At 47.4% G+C, this 22,819-nt stretch overlaps 1 protein-coding gene and 2 non-coding genes across 20 annotated transcripts in view; 1 reads left to right on the forward strand and 2 right to left on the reverse strand.

Annotated features, from left to right (window-relative positions):
- DNM1 (dynamin 1) overlaps positions 1–22,819 on the forward strand; it is a 207,900-nt gene that overhangs the window by 55,263 nt on the left and 129,818 nt on the right. The window lies entirely within an intron of this gene.
- TRNAR-UCU (transfer RNA arginine (anticodon UCU)) lies at positions 13,697–13,782 on the reverse strand. Its single transcript is given in 2 exon segments — positions 13,697–13,732; positions 13,746–13,782. It is a non-coding gene; the product is annotated as a tRNA-Arg (tRNA).
- On the reverse strand, positions 19,119–19,203 carry TRNAR-UCU (transfer RNA arginine (anticodon UCU)). Its single transcript is given in 2 exon segments — positions 19,119–19,153; positions 19,167–19,203. It is a non-coding gene; the product is annotated as a tRNA-Arg (tRNA).

Below are 22,819 nucleotides of genomic sequence, written 5' to 3' on the forward strand. Positions count from 1 at the left end.
TCTTCTGTCTGTGTCACCAGTGGGGCCCATATACTGTTCTTACACAGGGGCCCTCTCCTGTCTGTGTCACCAGTGGGGCCCATATACTGTTCTTACACAGGGGCCCTCTTCTGTCTGTGTCACCAGTGGGGCCCATATACTGCTCTTACACAGGGGTCCTCTTCTGTCTGTGTCACCAGTGGGGTCCATATACTGCTCTTACACAGGGGCCCTCTTCTGTCTGTGTCACCAGTGGGGCCCATATACTGCTCTTACACAGGGGCCCTCTTCTGTCTGTGTCACCAGTGGGGTCCATATACTGCTCTCACACAGGGGTCCTCTTCTGTCTGTGTCACCAGTGGGGCCCATATACTGCTCTTACACAGGGGCCCTCTTCTGTCTGTGTCACCAGTGGGGCCCATATACTGTTCTTACACAGGGGTCCTCTTCTGTCTGTGTCACCAGTGGGGTCCATATACTGTTCTTACACAGGGGTCCTCTTCTGTCTGTCACCAGTGGGGCCCATATACTGCTCTTACACAGGGGCCCTCTTCTGTCTGTGTCACCAGTGGGGTCCATATACTGCTCTTACACAGGGGTCCTCTTCTGTCTGTGTCACCAGTGGGGCCCATCTACTGCTCTTACACAGGGGTCCTCTTCTGTCTGTGTCACCAGTGGGGTCCATATACTGCTCTTACACAGGGGTCCTCTTCTGTCTGTGTCACCAGTGGGGCCCATATACTGCTCTTACACAGGGGCCCTCTCCTGTCTGTGTCACCAGTGGGGTCCATATACTGCTCTTACACAGGGGCCCTCTTCTGTCTGTGTCACCAGTGGGCCCCATATACTGTTCTTGCACAGGGGTCCTCTTCTGTCTGTGTCACCAGTGGGGTCCATATACTGCTCTTACACAGGGGCCCTCTTCTGTCTGTGTCACCAGTGGGGCCCATATACTGTTCTTACACAGGGGCCCTCTTCTGTCTGTGTCACCAGTGGGGTCCATATACTACTCTTACACAGGGGCCCTCTTCTGTCTGTGTCACCAGTGGGGCCCATATACTGCTCTTACACAGGGGTCCTCTTCTGTCTGTGTCACCAGTGGGGCCCATATACTGTTCTTACACAGGGGTCCTCTTCTGTCTGTGTCACCAGTGGGGCCCATATACTGCTCTTACACAGGGGTCCTCTTCTGTCTGTGTCACCAGTGGGGCCCATATACTGTTCTTACACAGGGGCCCTCTTCTGTCTGTGTCACCAGTAGGGCCCATATACTGCTCTTACACAGGGGCCCTCTTCTGTCTGTGTCACCAGTGGGGCCCATATACTGTTCTTACCCAGGGGCCCTCTCCTGTCTGTGTCACCAGTGGGGCCCATATACTGTTCTTACACAGGGGCCCTCTTCTGTCTGTGTCACCAGTGGGGCCCATATACTGCTCTTACACAGGGGTCCTCTTCTGTCTGTGTCACCAGTGGGGTCCATATACTATTCTTACACAGGGGTCCTCTTCTGTCTGTGTCACCAGTGGGGCCCATATACTGCTCTTACACAGGGGCCCTCTTCTGTCTGTGTCACCAGTGGGGCCCATATACTGCTCTTACACAGGGGCCCTCTTCTGTCTGTGTCACCAGTGGGGTCCATATACTGCTCTCACACAGGGGTCCTCTTCTGTCTGTGTCACCAGTGGGGCCCATATACTGCTCTTACACAGGGGCCCTCTTCTGTCTGTGTCACCAGTGGGGCCCATATACTGTTCTTACACAGGGGTCCTCTTCTGTCTGTGTCACCAGTGGGGTCCATATACTGTTCTTACACAGGGGTCCTCTTCTGTCTGTCACCAGTGGGGCCCATATACTGCTCTTACACAGGGGCCCTCTTCTGTCTGTGTCACCAGTGGGGTCCATATACTGCTCTTACACAGGGGCCCTCTTCTGTCTGTGTCACCAGTGGGGCCCATATACTGCTCTCACACAGGGGTCCTCTTCTGTCTGTGTCACCAGTGGGGCCCATATACTGTTCTTACACAGGGGTCCTCTTCTGTCTGTGTCACCAGTGGGGTCCATATACTGTTCTTACACAGGGGTCCTCTTCTGTCTGTCACCAGTGGGGCCCATATACTGCTCTTACACAGGGGCCCTCTTCTGTCTGTGTCACCAGTGGGGCCCATATACTGTTCTTACACAGGGGTCCTCTTCTGTCTGTCACCAGTGGGGCCCATATACTGCTCTTACACAGGGGCCCTCTTCTGTCTGTGTCACCAGTGGGGTCCATATACTGCTCTTACACAGGGGTCCTCTTCTGTCTGTGTCACCAGTGGGGTCCATATACTGCTCTTACACAGGGGTCCTCTTCTGTCTGTGTCACCAGTGGGGTCCATATACTGCTCTTACACAGGGGTCCTCTTCTGTCTGTGTCACCAGTGGGGTCCATATACTGCTCTTACACAGGGGTCCTCTTCTGTCTGTGTCACCAGTGGGGCCCATATACTGTTCTTACACAGGGGCCCTCTTCTGTCTGTGTCACCAGTAGGGCCCATATACTGCTCTTACACAGGGGCCCTCTTCTGTCTGTGTCACCAGTGGGGCCCATATACTGTTCTTACACAGGGGCCCTCTCCTGTCTGTGTCACCAGTGGGGTCCATATACTGCTCTTACACAGGGGTCCTCTTCTGTCTGTGTCACCAGTAGGGCCCATATACTGCTCTTACACAGGGGCCCTCTTCTGTCTGTGTCACCAGTGGGGCCCATATACTGTTCTTACACAGGGGCCCTCTCCTGTCTGTGTCACCAGTGGGGCCCATATACTGTTCTTACACAGGGGCCCTCTTCTGTCTGTGTCACCAGTGGGGCCCATATACTGCTCTTACACAGGGGTCCTCTTCTGTCTGTGTCACCAGTGGGGTCCATATACTGCTCTTACACAGGGGCCCTCTTCTGTCTGTGTCACCAGTGGGGCCCATATACTGCTCTTACACAGGGGCCCTCTTCTGTCTGTGTCACCAGTGGGGTCCATATACTGCTCTCACACAGGGGTCCTCTTCTGTCTGTGTCACCAGTGGGGCCCATATACTGCTCTTACACAGGGGCCTTCTTCTGTCTGTGTCACCAGTGGGGCCCATATACTGTTCTTACACAGGGGTCCTCTTCTGTCTGTGTCACCAGTGGGGTCCATATACTGTTCTTACACAGGGGTCCTCTTCTGTCTGTCACCAGTGGGGCCCATATACTGCTCTTACACAGGGGCCCTCTTCTGTCTGTGTCACCAGTGGGGTCCATATACTGCTCTTACACAGGGGCCCTCTTCTGTCTGTGTCACCAGTGGGGCCCATATACTGCTCTCACACAGGGGTCCTCTTCTGTCTGTGTCACCAGTGGGGCCCATATACTGTTCTTACACAGGGGTCCTCTTCTGTCTGTGTCACCAGTGGGGTCCATATACTGTTCTTACACAGGGGTCCTCTTCTGTCTGTCACCAGTGGGGCCCATATACTGCTCTTACACAGGGGCCCTCTTCTGTCTGTCACCAGTGGGGCCCATATACTGCTCTTACACAGGGGTCCTCTTCTGTCTGTGTCACCAGTGGGGTCCATATACTGCTCTTACACAGGGGTCCTCTTCTGTCTGTGTCACCAGTGGGGTCCATATACTGCTCTTACACAGGGGTCCTCTTCTGTCTGTGTCACCAGTGGGGTCCATATACTGCTCTTACACAGGGGTCCTCTTCTGTCTGTGTCACCAGTGGGGTCCATATACTGCTCTTACACAGGGGTCCTCTTCTGTCTGTGTCACCAGTGGGGCCCATATACTGTTCTTACACAGGGGCCCTCTTCTGTCTGTGTCACCAGTGGGGTCCATATACTGCTCTTACACAGGGGTCCTCTTCTGTCTGTGTCACCAGTGGGGTCCATATACTGCTCTTACACAGGGGCCCTCTTCTGTCTGTGTCACCAGTGGGGCCCATATACTGCTCTTACACAGGGGCCCTCTTCTGTCTGTGTCACCAGTGGGGTCCATATACTGCTCTTGCACAGGGGCCCTCTTCTGTCTGTGTCACCAGTGGGGCCCATATACTGCTCTTACACAGGGGCCCTCTTCTGTCTGTGTCACCAGTGGGGTCCATATACTGCTCTTACACAGGGGTCCTCTTCTGTCTGTGTCACCAGTGGGGTCCATATACTGCTCTTACACAGGGGTCCTCTTCTGTCTGTGTCACCAGTGGGGTCCATATACTGCTCTTACACAGGGGTCCTCTTCTGTCTGTGTCACCAGTGGGGTCCATATACTGCTCTTACACAGGGGTCCTCTTCTGTCTGTGTCACCAGTGGGGCCCATATACTGTTCTTACACAGGGGCCCTCTTCTGTCTGTGTCACCAGTGGGGTCCATATACTGCTCTTACACAGGGGTCCTCTTCTGTCTGTGTCACCAGTGGGGTCCATATACTGCTCTTACACAGGGGTCCTCTTCTGTCTGTGTCACCAGTGGGGTCCATATACTGCTCTTACACAGGGGTCCTCTTCTGTCTGTGTCACCAGTGGGGTCCATATACTGCTCTTACACAGGGGTCCTCTTCTGTCTGCGTCACCAGTGGGGCCCATATACTGCTCTTACACAGGGACACTCTTCTGTCTGTGTCACCAGTGGGGTCCATATACTGCTCTTACACAGGGGTCCTCTTCTGTCTGTGTCACCAGTGGGGTCCATATACTGCTCTTACACAGGGGTCCTCTTCTGTCTGTGTCACCAGTGGGGCCCATATACTGCTCTTACACAGGGGCCCTCTTCTGTCTGTCACCAGTGGGGCCCATATACTGCTCTTACACAGGGGCCCTCTTCTGTCTGTGTCACCAGTGGGGCCCATATACTGCTCTTACACAGGGGCCCTCTTCTGTCTGTGTCACCAGTGGGGCCCATATACTGTTCTTACACAGGGGCCCTCTTCTGTCTGTGTCACCAGTGGGGCCCATATACTGTTCTTACACAAGGGTCCTCTTCTGTCTGTGTCACCAGTGGGGCCCATATACTGCTCTTACACAGGGGCCCTCTTCTGTCTGTGTCACCAGTGGGGCCCATATACTGTTCTTACACAGGGGCCCTCTTCTGTCTGTGTCACCAGTGGGGCCCATATACTGCTCTTACACAGGGGCCCTCTTCTGTCTGTGTCACCAGTGGGGCCCATATACTGTTCTTACACAGGGGTCCTCTTCTGTCTGTGTCACCAGTGGGGCCCATATACTGCTCTTACACAGGGGCCCTCTTCTGTCTGTGTCACCAGTGGGGTCCATATACTGCTCTTACACAGGGGTCCTCTTCTGTCTGTGTCACCAGTGGGGTCCATATACTGCTCTTACACAGGGGTCCTCTTCTGTCTGTGTCACCAGTGGGGTCCATATACTGCTCTTACACAGGGGTCCTCTTCTGTCTGTGTCACCAGTGGGGTCCATATACTGCTCTTACACAGGGGTCCTCTTCTGTCTGTGTCACCAGTGGGGCCCATCTACTGCTCTTACACAGGGACACTCTTCTGTCTGTGTCACCAGTGGGGTCCATATACTGCTCTTACACAGGGGTCCTCTTCTGTCTGTGTCACCAGTGGGGTCCATATACTGCTCTTACACAGGGGTCCTCTTCTGTCTGTGTCACCAGTGGGGCCCATATACTGCTCTTACACAGGGGCCCTCTTCTGTCTGTCACCAGTGGGGTCCATATACTGCTCTTACACAGGGGCCCTCTTCTGTCTGTGTCACCAGTGGGGCCCATATACTGTTCTTACACAGGGGCCCTCTTCTGTCTGTGTCACCAGTGGGGCCCATATACTGCTCTTACACAGGGGTCCTCTTCTGTCTGTGTCACCAGTGGGGCCCATATACTGCTCTTACACAGGGGTCCTCTTCTGTCTGTGTCACCAGTGGGGCCCATATACTGCTGTTACACAGGGGCCCTCTTCTGTCTGTGTCACCAGTGGGGCTCATATACTGCTCTTACACAGGGGTCCTCTTCTGTCTGTGTCACCAGTGGGGCCCATATACTGTTCTTGCACAGGGGTCCTCTTCTATCTGTGTCACCAGTGGGGCCCATATACTGTTCTTGCACAGGGGTCCTCTTCTGTCTGTGTCACCAGTGGGGCCCATATACTGTTCTTGCACAGGGGTCCTCTTTTGTCTGTGTCACCAGTGGGGCCCATATACTGCTCTTACACAGGGGCCTCTTCTGACTGTGTCACCAGTGGGGTCCATATACTGTTCTTACACAGTGGCCCTCTTCTGTCTGTGTCACCAGTGGGGCCCAGATACTGTTCTTACACAGTGGCCCTCTTCTGTCTGTGTCACCAGTGGGGTCCATATACTGCTCTTACACAGGGGCCCTCTTCTGTCTGTGTCACCAGTGGGGCTCATATACTGCTCTTACACAGGGGTCCTCTTCTGTCTGTGTCACCAGTGGGGCCCATATACTGTTCTTGCACAGGGGTCCTCTTCTATCTGTGTCACCAGTGGGGCCCATATACTGTTCTTGCACAGGGGTCCTCTTCTGTCTGTGTCACCAGTGGGGCCCATATACTGTTCTTGCACAGGGGTCCTCTTTTGTCTGTGTCACCAGTGGGGCCCATATACTGCTCTTACACAGGGGCCTCTTCTGACTGTGTCACCAGTGGGGTCCATATACTGTTCTTACACAGTGGCCCTCTTCTGTCTGTGTCACCAGTGGGGCCCAGATACTGTTCTTACACAGTGGCCCTCTTCTGTCTGTGTCACCAGTGGGGTCCATATACTGCTCTTACACAGGGGCCCTCTTCTGTCTGTGTCACCAGTGGGGCCCATATACTGTTCTTACACAGGGGCCCTCTTCTGTCTGTGTCACCAGTGGGGCCCATATACTGCTCTTACACAGGGGTCCTCTTCTGTCTGTGTCACCAGTGGGGCCCATATACTGCTCTTACACAGGGGTCCTCTTCTGTCTGTGTCACCAGTGGGGCCCATATACTGCTGTTACACAGGGGCCCTCTTCTGTCTGTGTCACCAGTGGGGCCCATATACTGCTCTTACACAGGGGTCCTCTTCTGTCTGTGTCACCAGTGGGGCCCATATACTGTTCTTGCACAGGGGTCCTCTTCTGTCTGTGTCACCAGTGGGGCCCATATACTGCTCTTACACAGGGGTCCTCTTCTGCCTGTGTCACCAGTGGGGCCCATATACTGTTCTTGCACAGGGGTCCTCTTCTGTCTGTGTCACCAGTGGGGCCCATATACTGTTCTTGCACAGGGGTCGTCTTCTGTCTGTGTCACCAGTGGGGCCCATATACTGTTCTTGCACAGGGGTCCTCTTTTGTCTGTGTCACCAGTGGGGCCCATATACTGCTCTTACACAGGGGCCTCTTCTGACTGTGTCACCAGTGGGGTCCATATACTGTTCTTACACAGTGGCCCTCTTCTGTCTGTGTCACCAGTGGGGCCCAGATACTGTTCTTACACAGTGGCCCTCTTCTGTCTGTGTCACCAGTGGGGCCCATATACTGTTCTTACACAGGGGTCCTCTTCTGTCTGTGTCACCAGTGGGGCCCATATACTGCTCTTACACAGGGGTCCTCTTCTGTCTGTGTCACCAGTGGGGTCCATATACTGCTCTTGCACAGGGGTCCTCTTCTGTCTGTGTCACCAGTGGGGTCCATATACTGCTCTTACACAGGGGTCCTCTTCTGTCTGTGTCACCAGTGGGGTCCATATACTGTTCTTGCACAGGGGTCCTCTTCTGTCTGTGTCACCAGTGGGGTCCATATACTGCTCTTGCACAGGGGTCCTCTTCTGTCTGTGTCACCAGTGGGGTCCATATACTGCTCTTACACAGGGGTCCTCTTCTGTCTGTGTCACCAGTGGGGTCCATATACTGTTCTTGCACAGGGGTCCTCTTCTGTCTGTGTCACCAGTGGGGTCCATATACTGCTCTTGCACAGGGGTCCTCTTCTGTCTGTGTCACCAGTGGGGTCCATATACTGTTCTTGCACAGGGGTCCTCTTCTGTCTGTGTCACCAGTGGGGTCCATATACTGCTCTTACACAGGGGTCCTCTTCTGTCTGTGTCACCAGTGGGGTCCATATACTGTTCTTGCACAGGGGTCCTCTTCTGTCTGTGTCACCAGTGGGGTCCATATACTGCTCTTGCACAGGGGTCCTCTTCTGTCGGTGTCACCAGTGGGGTCCATATACTGCTCTTACACAGGGGTCCTCTTCTGTCTGTGTCACCAGTGGGGTCCATATACTGTTCTTGCACAGGGGTCCTCTTCTGTCTGTGTCACCAGTGGGGCCCATATACTGCTCTTACACAGGGGTCCTCTTCTGTCTGTGTCACCAGTGGGGTCCATATACTGTTCTTGCACAGGGGTCCTCTTCTGTCTGTGTCACCAGTGGGGTCCATATACTGCTCTTGCACAGGGGTCCTCTTCTGTCTGTGTCACCAGTGGGGTCCATATACTGCTCTTGCACAGGGGTCCTCTTCTGTCTGTGTCACCAGTGGGGTCCATATACTGCTCTTACACAGGGGCCCTCTTCTGTCTGTGTCACCAGTGGGGTCCATATACTGTTCTTGCACAGGGGTCCTCTTCTGTCTGTGTCCGCCATTGAGGCCCATACACTGTGTTTACATTAGGGCCATGTGTTATATGTTTTCGCCCCTGGGTCAGAAATGAAAATTTAATAATGGACTAAAGCTCATTCTCTGGTACCCGGTCGGATCTGGAAGCCATATGCTTTTTTTTTTTCACTTTTTTTTTTTGCCCCTTTCCATAGAAGTAAAATGGAGGCTTTGTCCTAATTGGCGTTATCTCCTTTCTTCTCGTCTCCGTCACACTCCCCTCATCTTCCTCTCACTTTTCCTCGCAGCACCCTCGCTGTGACACTTATCTGTAATGACAGTATCTCGGCCCTCTTTCTACTTTGCTGACTTGTTTCCATGGAAACTGACCATTTTTACTCCCCCATCCTTCTGGGAAGGAAGCGAGCGTCTTTTCCTTACAACCCAGCCTGGCCATGTTATTGGCTGGGAGGCGCTCGCTTTTTTTTTGGGGGGGGGGAAGGATGCTGCTCATCCTCAGGCTGCTCATATTTTGGTGCTTTTCACCATGATTACTTTGCAGTCTCGCAGGCCTCAGGCCTTCACTAAATTGTCATTTTATAAACTTTATCAATAAATTACGTTATAAACAATTTCAGATCGGTATCGTGAGTACTGTAGACTTATCAACAGCCAAAGTAGTAATTAAAATGGCCTCGATGGTGTCATTTACACCCAAATCAGCTAATTATAGTCCATGAATCATTCTCTTTTCTCAAAGCCACTACAAGGAGCATTGCTATGGAGAATCCGAAATATTACACAGATCCCCCATTGACTTATATAGGACGGGTGTAATGCTTCATTTCTCCTTTAGGGGCGCTACAGGTAAACAAAACCCTTGCTGACAGTTTCCTTCTTTAGCCATGTTTTCCAGTGATATTGTGTAGCCCACCTTCAGTAGTCGCCTCAGGGACATCACTCCACCTTCAGGGTCTTCACTTTGGTATTTCTGGCAACAGGTATGTCGGTTTTGTATGAATGAGTTGTGACGCCACTCACGGTTTGCAGTCAGGGATGTGGGTGACCGCCACTGCAGTTTTAACGAGCGTCTGGGGCTGATGGAGTCTGCAGTTGGATGGTGTGGCCTCCCGTGAGTGAGGCTTGCAACAGGGGCTCGGGTGTGTAGAACAACAGGTCCCAGAGTAACTGAGTCTCAGTCCAAAATCTCTTGCAACTGATCTTTACTCACTTTTAGATGTTTTGTGAGGTACCCGGGCGATTCTGAGATTAAACCAGGTGGAACCAGGAACTCCTTCAGGCCGGTCTGAGGGTAACCATTTACTCGCCTTCCTAGCACGTCTTGTTTCGGATAACCCCTGACTTGAAGTACCGTGGGATTCATCCAGGGAAGTCGCTACTGCCTTTTCTCCCCTTTTGGCCTGTTTGCCGGCAGCGTGGACCAGGTGAGATGGCTTCTGGCTCTGTCTTCTTATGGGTCCCCCTGTTGCTGCTGAGGCTCGGACTGTAGACCGTTGGTAAGGTACCTCTAGTTCCATCACTTGCAGGTTTAGCAGATCAATAAATGGACGTCTACTCTAGGGACTTGTTCCCCGTGCATGCCTAGTCACCAGCAGTCCTCGTACTCGACTGCCTCTCTTCAGGTGTCTTTCTGACTGACTCTCTGGTAACCGTACTACCCCGCTAACAGCTACTACACGTGCAGGGTCTGACTAACAGACTGGCTAGCTCCACCTCTTTCCTGACAGCCTCTGCAGCTTAGCTTCCAGACCCTCCACTACACCCCTTGACAAGAATTGAAGGCTAGCCTCTTCCAGAGGCTACCCAAGGGTCCCATCTAATGGTGTGGGAGACCTGGTTGCTATGTGTCTGTGCGTACACACCCCTTTCTGGCCTTTGGAATTACCTGGAAGCACTGTCCCACCATGGGTGCCATGGGTGCAGTACTCAGTGGTGCCTGACCAGGTCAGGGGCGCCACAATATCATGATACCTGGACTTACCTAGGCCAAAAAGGGGCAGGTAAACAGGTACAGGTAAACCCTGTGGGGTTTAGGAGTGTTTCCGAAAAGGATGAGAGTGGGGAAGTTATCAGGTAAGACAGGGTTAAATGTTCCCCAAAAATTTGACAACTGCACCAAAATTTGTGACAGAATATGTTTTCGTCACCCCGGACAGCATTGAGGAAAGACCAGGAACGTGTATATCCTGCCCCTCTTGTGGCTTGTTTTGGGGGTCTCTTGACAAGTATTCAAGTAAAAAGTTTTTCCTACTAAATGCTGGTCTTTATACTACCTTTTCTTTTTCTTCTCTCCTTTTTTTCTATTTTAGTTTTATGTTTAATATGTTTTGTATGTTTTTTGTAAAGATTTTTTCCATGATGTAACTTTTATCATGATGGTGATTTTTTTGTATTTTGTTGTCCAACACAGTTGTCTGATGAAGGCCATCCAGTGGCCGAAACGTCACAACACTGTCAACCCCCTGGTTTTTTTAAATAAACTAAACACAAATTATATTTGAAGAGTGCCTTCAAAATGGCTGAATATACCATGAAAGCACTAGAGAACGACTCAGGAGCAAATATTTCCATTTTTATTTTTTTTTTCGAAGAGGGGCACCCTCCAGTGATGACATGTTTGGGACGTCTTGGGCGATACCGATATTTACAGACATTTATGCCTTTGACAGATTGGGGCCCTGGCGCATTATTCCGAGCGGTTAGGACCCGGAACAGAAATGTCATCGCAGGATGTACGAGCCTCGCCTGCAAAGTTTGTACATCGAGGAGGGCATTTCATGCAGGTCCTTCACCTCCGCAAACAATGATATGGAGTTTCCACGTACGTTGGTGTCATAACACGGTCACGACTTGTTGTTGACAGACTTAAGAAAGCTACGAAGTGGAGCTGAGTGATAGAATGGAGGGTGGGCAAGCTGGGCCTAGGTCAAAGGTGGGAGAGTTTGAGAAACTGTGGCCATAAATGATTTCATTTTTTACAAATTACTATATATATATATATATATATATATATACACATGTATGTATACATTATATATATATATATATATATATATATTTTAGTGAAATGGTGAAAAGAGGCCTTCCATATATATATATGTGTATATATATATATATATATATATATATATATATATATATATACACGCACAGTATATATACTGTATATCTATCTATCTATCTATACACTCACATATATATCTCAAAAAAGTAAAGGGAGCACTAAACTACCATTTTGTTGTTTAAGTGCTCCCTTTATTTTTTTGAGCAGTATATATATATATATATATATATATACACAGTATATATTTTTTTTTACATGTATGTATGTGTATATATATATATATATATATATATATATATATATATATACTGCTCCGGCAAAAATCAATAGACCACTTCCACATTTTCAGTTTTTCTGATTTTTCTCTTTATATTTTTTGAGTAAAATGTAAATTGTTCTTTTATTCTATAGACTACTGACAACGTCTCCGAATTTCCAAGCAATGGTGAAAATAACAGAACATGGCTTTCAGACCTCACATAATGCAAAGAAAACAAGTCCATAATCATTTAGACACAACAATATAATAATGTTTTACCTCAGAAAGAGTCAGAAATCAATATTTTGTGGAATAACCATGATTTTTAATCACAGCTTTCCTGCGTCTTGGCCGCTTTCCTCCAGTCTTCACACTGCTTTTGGGTGACCTTTTGCCACTCCTGGTGCAGAAATGTAAGCAGTTCTTTGTTTGATGGCTTGTTACTATCCATCTTCCTCTTGATTACATTCCAAGGTTTTCAATGGGGTTTAGGTCTGGAGATTGGGCTGGCCATGACAGGGTTTTGATGTGATGGTCCTTCAGCCACTCATTGATTGACTGATCTGTGTGGCATCGTGCATTGTCCTGGTGGAAAAACCAGTCCTCAGAGTTGGGGGACATTGCCTGAGCAGAAGGAAGAAACTGTTTTTCTTGGATAACCTTGTATGCCCAATTTGTAGAGTAAGGTAATGTTCTCTGATGAGTCTAACTTTCAGCTTTGCCCAACACCTGGTCATCTAATGGTTAGACGGAGACCTGGAGAGGGGTACAAGCCACAGTGTCTTGCACCCACTGTGAAATCTGGTGGAGGATCGGTGATGATCTGGGGATGCTCCAGCAAGGCTGGAAGTGAGCAGGTTAATCTTTATAATAATAATAATTTTTATTTATATAGTGCCAACATATTCTACGGCGCTTTACAATTCAGAGGGGACATGACAGACAATATGAGACAATACAAAAAAACAAAATTCAGAAACCAAGAGGAGTGAGAGCCATGCTCGTAAGCTACAGTCTATAAGGAAATAGGGGAGACACAAAAACTTTGCGAAGGACGTATGTAAATTGCAAAACTGATTGTTTTTACAAACACGATGTCTGACAAATTCCATCTACAAAAATGGAAATAACCCTTTAAGTCATTCTTCTGTCTCGGAAAAGAGCGGGGCCTACGTTTTAGGATAAAACCTCAAAACAATTAAATATTCTAGGATGTCTTGGCAACACATCAGATTATTCTAAGGTCCTGTTCGCACTAGAAAATGGAGTTTTCTCAAGAAATTTCTTGAGAGTATGAAAGATTACCGCACTTGCGTTCAATAACGCACCGAAAACCGCAGGCGCATAATCCAGAAAATACGTTAATTTTGGATGGATTAAAATAGCGACTCTGGTGGGACTTGAATAAAAGTAACTTTATTAAACAAGTGCTGTGGGCAAATCACACTCATTATCCACAGCTAAAAAAACCCAGGTGGATTCAACAACGAATCTGTATCAAATCACTTTTATTATGGCAAGGTTTTAAAAAAACTCTTTGGAAAAAAAAATCACTATACGAGCAGCAATATTAGTTTCCCTTTGAAGTTAATAGGAAGAGTATTCCTAAGTAGGTTTTCATATGGATTTTTAAGTGTATCCAAATCCACGTTAAGTAAAAAATATAAATCATTGTGAACGCACCCCAAGACTATGTGCACAAAAAGTTATTCTAGGAATTTTTTAGAGCAGAAACTAAGTGGAATTTCTCGAAATCCTCCTCTAATTCTGAATATTTTCAAAAACTTTGAGTTTCCGCTCAATGAAGAAAAGATGACTCTGGTGGGACTCAAACCCACACCCTTTGAATGTCTACCCTACACTAGAAGTCCAATGCGCTATCCATTGTGCCACAGAGCCAACTGCCACTATTTATTGAAGCTACATCTGATCAGCCTCATCAGGAACCTGAACATCGACGAAGACGCAACAGTCCGAAGAGCACACGGTGACACGGCATGTTAAAAGTAGATTGAGGCGTCAGACAAGACGGCCTACTGCGACCATTTTTCTTCAGTTTATATGCAGAAGCTATTTTCAGGAAGGCTGGACTTGCTGAAAAAAAAAGGAGTCAAAATTGCTGGAAGAATCATCAACAATCTTAAATACCCAAATGATACAACATTGATGGAATAAAGGACTTATTATGAAGGGTCAAGATTGAAAGCTCAAATATGGGACTCCTACTCAATACAAAGATATTGACTACTGCCAGGTACGACCAGGACACATCTGAGATGGATGGTGACGAACTGGAAGTTATAAAGGACTTCAACCTACTTAATCAAGAAGCAGCAAAGACACCAGAAGTCAATAGGAGAAGAGCTATGGGCAAATCCACAATGAAGTCACCAGATCAGGTCCTCAAATCGAGGAAGATTTCACTGGTGATGAAGACACGGCTCGTACATAGTCTGGTCTCTGCTTGTACATAGTCTTGGCTTTTCTGTAGTAAAATATGGATGAGAACCCTGGACGATAAAGAAATTAAACAGAAGAATCAACGCCTTTGAAATGTGGTGGTGGAGAAGGATGTTATCAATTCCATGGATGGCAAGAAGAACAAACAAACCAATTTTGGAACAAAATAGGCCAGACATGTCTCTCGAAGCAAAGATCACAAAGCCACGACTTGCCTACTGTGGACACATTATACAAAGAGAGCAATCAGTGAAGAAGGACCTCATTGTTGGAAGAATCGCAGAGGGATAAGGCCAAGAGGAAGACCAGCAACCCAATGGTTTGGTGCCATCAAGATAACGGCAGGGAAGACCCTGGTGGACCTATCTAGGCTGCACAAGATCAATCTTCCTACAAAGGATCATCCATTAAGTCCCCATGGCTCAAGATTGATCTGAAGGCTTGTAAATAATAAAATGGCAAAAAGCAACTCTGGTGGGACTCAAACCCACAACCTTTGAACATCTACACTACCCTAGAAGTCCAATGCACTATCCAGTGTGCCACAGAGGCAGGTAATATGCTTAGCTGAATCGTTATCTGATCAGCCTCATCAGGACCATTTACGTCGACCAAGAAGCGACAGTCCAAACAGCACGCGGTGACACGGCATGGTTCAAAGTAGAGCAAGGCGGCATCCTGTCACCATTTCTCTTCAGTTTATATGCAGAAGCTACTTTCAGGAAGGATGAACTTGCCGAATAAGAAGGAATCAAAATTGCTTCTTGAATCATCAACATTCTTAAAGGTAACCTGTCACCAGGATTTTCCCTCATAAGTTGCGGCCAACACTAGTGAGCTCTTATATATAACATTCTAGAAGAATAGAAGGAACAAGGCGAAGAGGAAGACCAACAACCCGATGGCTTGATACTATGAAGATAACCGCGTAGAAGACCCTGGTGGAGCTATCTTGGCTGCACAAGATTGATCTTCCAACAGAGCGTTCATCTAGCAACCCACCATGGCTCGACATCAAGCTGAAGCTGGTAAAATAAAATTATTTGCAAAATGCAACTCTGGAGGGACTCAAACCCACAAGCTTTGAATGCCTTTCTCTACACTAGAAGTCCATTGTACCACAGAACCTGGTGATGGTACTAGCTGAATTGACATCTGATCAGCCTCATCAGGACCATTTAGCTAAGAGGTCTCAAACTTTTTGCAGTTTTTATTTTATCATTGTTATCGGCCTTCAGCTTGATCTTGAGCCATGGTGACTTGATGGATGGATGTTTTGTAGGATAATTGATCTTGTGCGGCCTAGATAGGACGACCAGGGTCTTCTCTGCCTAGATAAGACCACCAGGGTTTTCTCCACCTAGATAGGTTCACCTGGGTCTTCTCCCCCTAGATTGGGCCACTAGGGTCTTCTCCACCTAGATAGGTCCACCAGGGTCTTCTTCCCCTAGATTGGGCCACCAGGGTCTTTTCTGCCTAGATAGCTCAACCAGTGTGTTCTCTGCCTTGTTAGGTCTATCAAGGTCTTCTCCACCTAGTCAGGTCCACCATTGTCTTCTCCACCTAGATAGGTCCACCAGGGTGTTCTCTGCCTTGTTAGGTCCACCAGGGTCTTCTCCGCCTAGTTAGGTCCACTAGGGTCATCTCCTCCTAGATAGGTCAACCAGAGCCTTCTCCTCTTAGATAGGTCCACCAGGGTCTGCTATCGCTAGATAGGTCCACCAGAGACTTCTCCTCCTAAAAAAGTTCACCAGGGTGTTCTCTACCTAGATAGGTCCACGAGGGTCTTCTCTCCCTAGATAGGTCCACCAGAGCCCTCTCCTCCTAGAAAGGTCAACCAAGGTCTTTGCTGGCTAGATAGGTCCACCAGGGTCTTCTTTCCCTAAATAGGTCCACCAGAGCCTTCTCCTCCTAGATAGGTCCACCAGAGCCTTCTCCTCCTAGATAGGTCCACCAGGGTCTTCTCCGCCTAGTTAGGTCCACCAGGGTCTTCTCCGCCTAGTTAGGTCCACCAGGGTCTTCTCCGCCTAGTTAGGTCCACCAGGGTCTTCTCCGCCTAGTTAGGTCCACCAGGGTCTTCTCCGCCTAGTTAGGTCCACCAGGGTCTTTTTCACCATTATTGTGACAGTATGAAGCCATCGAGTTGTTTGTCTTCCTCTTCACCTTGTGCCTTCTTTTCTTCTGACCATGATGTCCTTCTTCCGTGATTGTTCTCTTCGTATGTTGTGTCCAAGGAAGGAAAATCAACAATGAAGTCACTGTACAAGATCCAGAAATTGTAATAACCACTGACCTCTTATCACAAGGAAATCAAATATTTTACAAAAAGTCTTTGTCACCTTGACAACAGGAATTTAAATTTTCCCATTCAATATTCTCTTTAGCTTTGTAACAGCATAAAAACGCCTTGGAATTAGTTGGTCATTTTTAATTTCACATCTTCCAACTACAGATTGTATAAATCATCACCGGGCATCAAATTGTATTCTTTACAACATTGCGGAATATTTTTGCTTCATCTTTTACAAAATGTGACTCTGGTGGGACTCGAACCCACATATATCTCCACTTTACTAGAAGTCCAATGCATTAGCCATTGCGCCACAGATCGGCTGCAAGTGTTTATTGCAGGGACAGGTCAGTCTGGAGAAAAAACAAGCGTATGCATGATATTTGTGAAATCTCACAGCTTTTGCTAGTTCTGTAAAATGCAGCTTCTTCTCTGCAGAAAAAGAGCACAACAAAAATATATACTGTAAAAAAAAAGCTGTGTCTGAACATGGCCTTAGAATTCTGGCATTTTCCAAGTTTCTCTTCATGAGCTTTAGTACCTGGATCTGTGGCCCAATGGATAGCGCATTGGACTTCTAGTGCAGTGGAGACATTCAAAGCTTGTGGGTTCGAGTCCCACCAGAGTCGCCTTTTCAAATTTTAATTTTATCATTGTTGCCTTCAACTTCATCTTGGGCCATGGTGACTTAATGGTTCAACGCTCTGTAGGATGATTGATCTTGTGCTGTCTAGATAAGTTCACCACAGTCTTCTCCTCCTTGGTAGATCCACCAGGGTCTTCTCTGCCTAGATAGGTCCACCAGAGCCTTGTCCGCCTAAATAGGTCCAACAGGGTCTTCTCCTCCTAGATAGGTCCACCAGGGTCTTCTCTGCCTGGAAAGGTCCACCAGGGTTTTCTCTGCCTAGTTAGATCCACCAGGGTCTCTCCTCCTACATAGGTCTACCAGGGTCTTTTCTGCCTAGATAGGTCCACCAGGCTCTTCTCTGCCTAATTAGGTCCACCAGGGTCTTGTCCACCAGGGTCTTCTCTCCTTAGTTAGGTCCACCAGAGCCTTTTCCTGCTAGATAGGTCCACCAGGGTCTTCTCTGCCTAGATAGGTCCACCAGAGCCTTGTCCGCCTAAATAGGTCCAACAGGGTCTTCTCCTCCTAGATAGGTCCACCAGGGTCTTCTCTGCCTGGAAAGGTCCACCAGGGTTTTCTCTGCCTAGTTAGATCCACCAGGGTCTCTCCTCCTACATAGGTCTACCAGGGTCTTTTCTGCCTAGATAGGTCCACCAGGCTCTTCTCTGCCTAATTAGGTCCACCAGGGTCTTGTCCACCAGGGTCTTCTCTCCTTAGTTAGGTCCACCAGAGCCTTTTCCTGCTAGATAGGTCCACCAGGGTCTTCTCTGCCTGGAGAGGTCCACCAGGGTCTTCTCTGCCTAGACAGATCCACCAGGGTCTTTTCTGCCTAGATAGGTCCACCAGGCTCTTCTCTGCCTAGTTAGATCCACCAGGGTCTTTTCTGCCTAGATAGGTCCACCAGGCTCTTCTCTGCCTAATTAGGTCCACCAGGGTCTTGTCCACCAGGGTCTTCTCTCCTTAGTTAGGTCCACCAGAGCCTTTTCCTGCTAGATAGGTCCACCAGGGTCTTCTCTGTCTGGAGAGGTCCACCAGGGTCTTCTCTGCCTAGACAGATCCACCAGGGTGTTTTCTGCCTAGATAGGTCCACCAGGCTCTTCTCTGCCTAGTTAGATCCACCAGGGTCTTCTCCGCCTAGTTAAGTCCACCAGGGTCTTCTCTCCCTAGTTAGGTCCACCAGATCCTTCTCCTCCTAGATAGGTCCACCAGAGCCTTCTCCTCCTAGATAGGTCCACCAGGGTCTTCTCTACCTAGATAGGTCCACCACGGTCTTTTCTGCCTAGTTAGGTCCACCAGGGTCTTCTCTTTCTAGATAGGTCCACCAGACCCTTCTCCTCCTAGATAGGTCAACCAGGGTCTTCTCCACCTAGATAGGTCAACCAGGGTCTTCTCCGCCTATAAGAGTCCACCAGGGTCTTCTTCTCCTAGATAGGTCCACCACGGTCATTTTCACCGTTATTGTGACAGTATCAAGCCATCACGTTGCTGGTCTTCCTCTTCACCTTGTGCCTTCTTTTCTTCTGACCATGATGTCCTTCTTCAGTGATTGTTCTCTTCGTATGTTGTGTCCAAAGAAGGCAAATTATTAATAAAGACACTGTACAAGATCCAGAAATTGTAATAACCACTGACCTCTTATCACAAGGAAATCGAATATTTTACTAAAAGATTTTGTCACCTTGACAACAGGAATTTACCTTTTTCCATTCAATATTCTCATTAGCTTTGTAACAGTAAAAAAACGCCTGGGAATTAGTTGACATTTTTAGTTTCATATCTTCCAGGTACAGATCGTATAAATTATCAAATTGTATTCTTGATAACATTGTGGAATGTTTTTGTTTCATCTTTTGGAAAATGTGACTCTGGTGGGACTCGACCCACAACCTTTGAATATCGCCACGTTATTAGAAGTCCAATGCGCTATCCATTGCGCCACAGAGCCGGGTGCAAGTGCAGTAGCAGGAGAATTTGTTCACATAGCACCAAACATAGCAGATAGATAATACTACAAATGGTGTGCACATAATGTAGTGTCATGCACAAAGAGGAGTAAGTCCTGCACCACAAGTTTGCTATTGTTACCATGTGCTGACTCACAAATACAGGAGATGTAGTCCCAGAATGTGCTGTTCCTCGGCTGCAGGGTGCACGTCAGAGAAAAGTCAGGAATATCCAAGGTAAGGAAAAACAGACCGCACTCCAAATGCTGTGCCGATGAAGTTTTATTCCATGAAAAGGTGCAGGATAAAATGGGCGGGAGGAGACCTGGATGCGAGTCCCTCACAGAGGACGACGGCCGTTTCGCCTGCAAATTAGGCTTCCACGGGTGTGGACCCGTGGAAGCCTAATTTACAGGCGAAACGGCCGTCGTCCTCTGTGAGGGACTCGCATCCAGGTCTCCTCTGGCCCATTTTATCCTGCACCTTTTCATGGAATAAAACTTCATCGGCACATAATGTAGTGTCATATATGATATTAAAAAATATATATACTATATATATATATATATAATATATTATATATAATATTATATATTATATATATATATAATACTGCAAAACATAGTGCATATATAATACTGCAAACATAGTGCATATATAATACTGCTAAACATAGTGCATATACAGTATAATACCAAACATAGTACATATATAATACTGCAAACATAGTGCATATATAATACTGCTAAACATAGTACATATATAATACTGCAAACATAGTACATATATAATACTGCTAAACATAGTGCATATATAATACTGCAAACATAGTACATATATAATACTGCTAAACATAGTACATATATAATACTGCAAACATAGTGCATATATAATACTGCTAAACATAGTACATATATAATACTGCTAAACATAGTGCATATATAGTATAATACCAAACATAGTACATATATAATACTGCAAACATAGTGCATATATAATACTGCTAAACATAGTGCATATATAATACTGCAAACATAGTACATATATAATACTGCTAAACATAGTGCATATATAATACTGCAAACATAGTGCATATATAATACTGCTAAACATAGTACATATATAATACTGCTAAACATAGTGCATATACAGTATAATACCAAACATAGTACATATATAATACTGCATACATAGTGCATATATAATACTGCTAAACATAGTGCATATATAATACTGCAAACATAGTACATATATAATACTGCTAAACATAGTACATATATAATACAGCCAAACATAGTGCATATATAATACTGCAGACATAGTGCATATATAATACTGCTAAACATAGTACATATATAATTCTGTAAACATAGTGCATATATAATACAGCCAAACATAGTGCATATACAGTATAATAATACCAAACATAGTACATATATAATACTGCAAACATAGTGCATTATAATACTGCTAAACATAGCGCATATATAATACAGCCAAACATAGTGCATATATAATACTGCAAACATAGTACATATATAATACTGCAAACAATGTGCAGATATAATACAGCCAAATATAGTGCATATATAATACAGCCAAACATAGTGCATATATAATACAGCCAAACAATGCATTCATAAAAAGGTGCCACGAATGCAACAAGGGTGACTTAGTGGTGACGTCAAAAGAACTTTATTGTATGAGAACAGGGAGATAGGAAAGGAATGGATATTTAGTCTTCAGGTTTCTCTAAAGACGGGAGGCCTCAGGTCTTCCTTAGACTTGATACACGTCCAGATGCTTCCACTACAGGTGACATGTGCCTGCTCTGCTTCGTACACGTCTGCTTCCTTAGCAATCGTGTCACCATCTCCGCCTCTCTACTGCCGGCTCAGCCTTTTCGATTTTGTAACTGCACCACAGTTATTACCAGACCCAGCGTCCCCTTCTAAGTCCTTCCTTTAGAAAAGACACCCCTTACAATTCAGTTCCTGGCAATTCTGGTTCACCGACAGATGGTGATGTTGACCTAAAAATGTCACGGAGCATTGAACATGGGCGTCTTCTGTCGGCTACTCCCTTCTTTTAATTTGGCCGTCCTCGGGTGACAAGACTATTTTCACAGTTCGATGTTCCTCAGGGGTGGTTCTGATGTGGACAACAGTTGTTCACACTCCTGGGCCATATACACAAAGATAAACTCATCCTGTGTGCTTCTTGTTGGCTGGATACCAGCATTGACTCACTCAGCTCTACGAAGCTCTTCGTCAGGGTCACTTGGGGCGCTTCATGCAGGAGTTTGGATTCTCAGTTGGAGACAGGAGCTCCACTTCTTCAGATTTAGTGGGTACCACAAACTATTGATCCTCCTCATCTGCAGTATCCAACAGTTCCTTTGCACGCTTCATTTTCAGGTTTTCTCGTTCAGATACACACAGGGGGAGCATATTACAATGCAGTACCCAGCTAGGCACTTCTTCATGTCCCTCAAATCAAAATTCATATACCGAGTTGTCAGGGTGAACTCTTCTTGTCACCCCACCCATAGTCCAACTTGTTATTGGGGTGCTTAGCCTGGACCCATACCCGATCTCCTAGTTGAAGGGTCAACTCTTGCACCGGAGTTACATCCGGTTGACCCACCTCGAAATTTTTGCTCCATCAACCTCATCCTTTTGTAGTCGATGTTGATGTTCTCACACCTAGGTTCCAACATTGGCCCTCGTACAGTCCCCTTCAGGGTCGAGTTCTAGCTTGGTGATTTCTCGCCCGTTCCGACCAAACACCAGCATGTAGGGGGTGTATCCACTGGTGGTGTGAACTCAGTTGTTGTACACACATGGTAGATACGAGACGAATTCGGGCCACTTCATTTTCCGGCCCTCCTCTAATGTTCTCAACATTTGCAGCACTGTCCTGTTAAAAAGCTCACAGGCTCCATTACCTTGAGGGTGGTAGGGCATTGATCGAGACCATTATTGATGCCATGATTTCACTACGGATGACATGGACCTGCTCTGCTACGTACCCGTCTGCTTCCCTGGTGATTGTAGCGCCAACTCTGCCTCCTGTCGGCTCAGCCTTTTATGTTGTAACGCTCGCAGCCGGGGTAGAGGCAGCAAGTGGGATTAGTGGAGCCACTGGGCCACCGGGGGGATCCAGACTTACCCTTTAGTGCTGCCTGTCGCGAGGCGGACGCCAGGTACCACTCTGAGTGCAATGATCAGGGATTGTGGCAGCTGATTCCAGGACAGGAATTGGACTTGGGTATGGACACACATGCAGGCAGGTACAGGTGAGATAACCAGGGCAGACAGGCAGGCGGATACAGACAGGTATGGTGGGCACGGCAGGAACAGATAGGTATGGGAAGGCAGACTAGGGTACAGGAGATGGACACAGGGGTAACGGGACCTGACAACTAGCTAGATGGACAGGACACTGACTAACTAAAGGTGTTGCACAGGCACCTTCCCTAATGGGAGGGTGCCTTAAATACATAGTGCCTCTCAGCCATAGGCTGAGAGGCATTTCCTGGAAATAGTGCGCCGGCCATTTATGAGGAGAGCCGATGCGCGCGTGTACTAGGTGCAATCCCAGGGAGCCCGTGCTATG

The sequence above is a fragment of the Anomaloglossus baeobatrachus genome, chromosome 9 (assembly GCF_048569485.1).
Source record: "Anomaloglossus baeobatrachus isolate aAnoBae1 chromosome 9, aAnoBae1.hap1, whole genome shotgun sequence".
In the NCBI taxonomy this organism is placed as follows: domain Eukaryota; kingdom Metazoa; phylum Chordata; class Amphibia; order Anura; family Aromobatidae; genus Anomaloglossus; species Anomaloglossus baeobatrachus.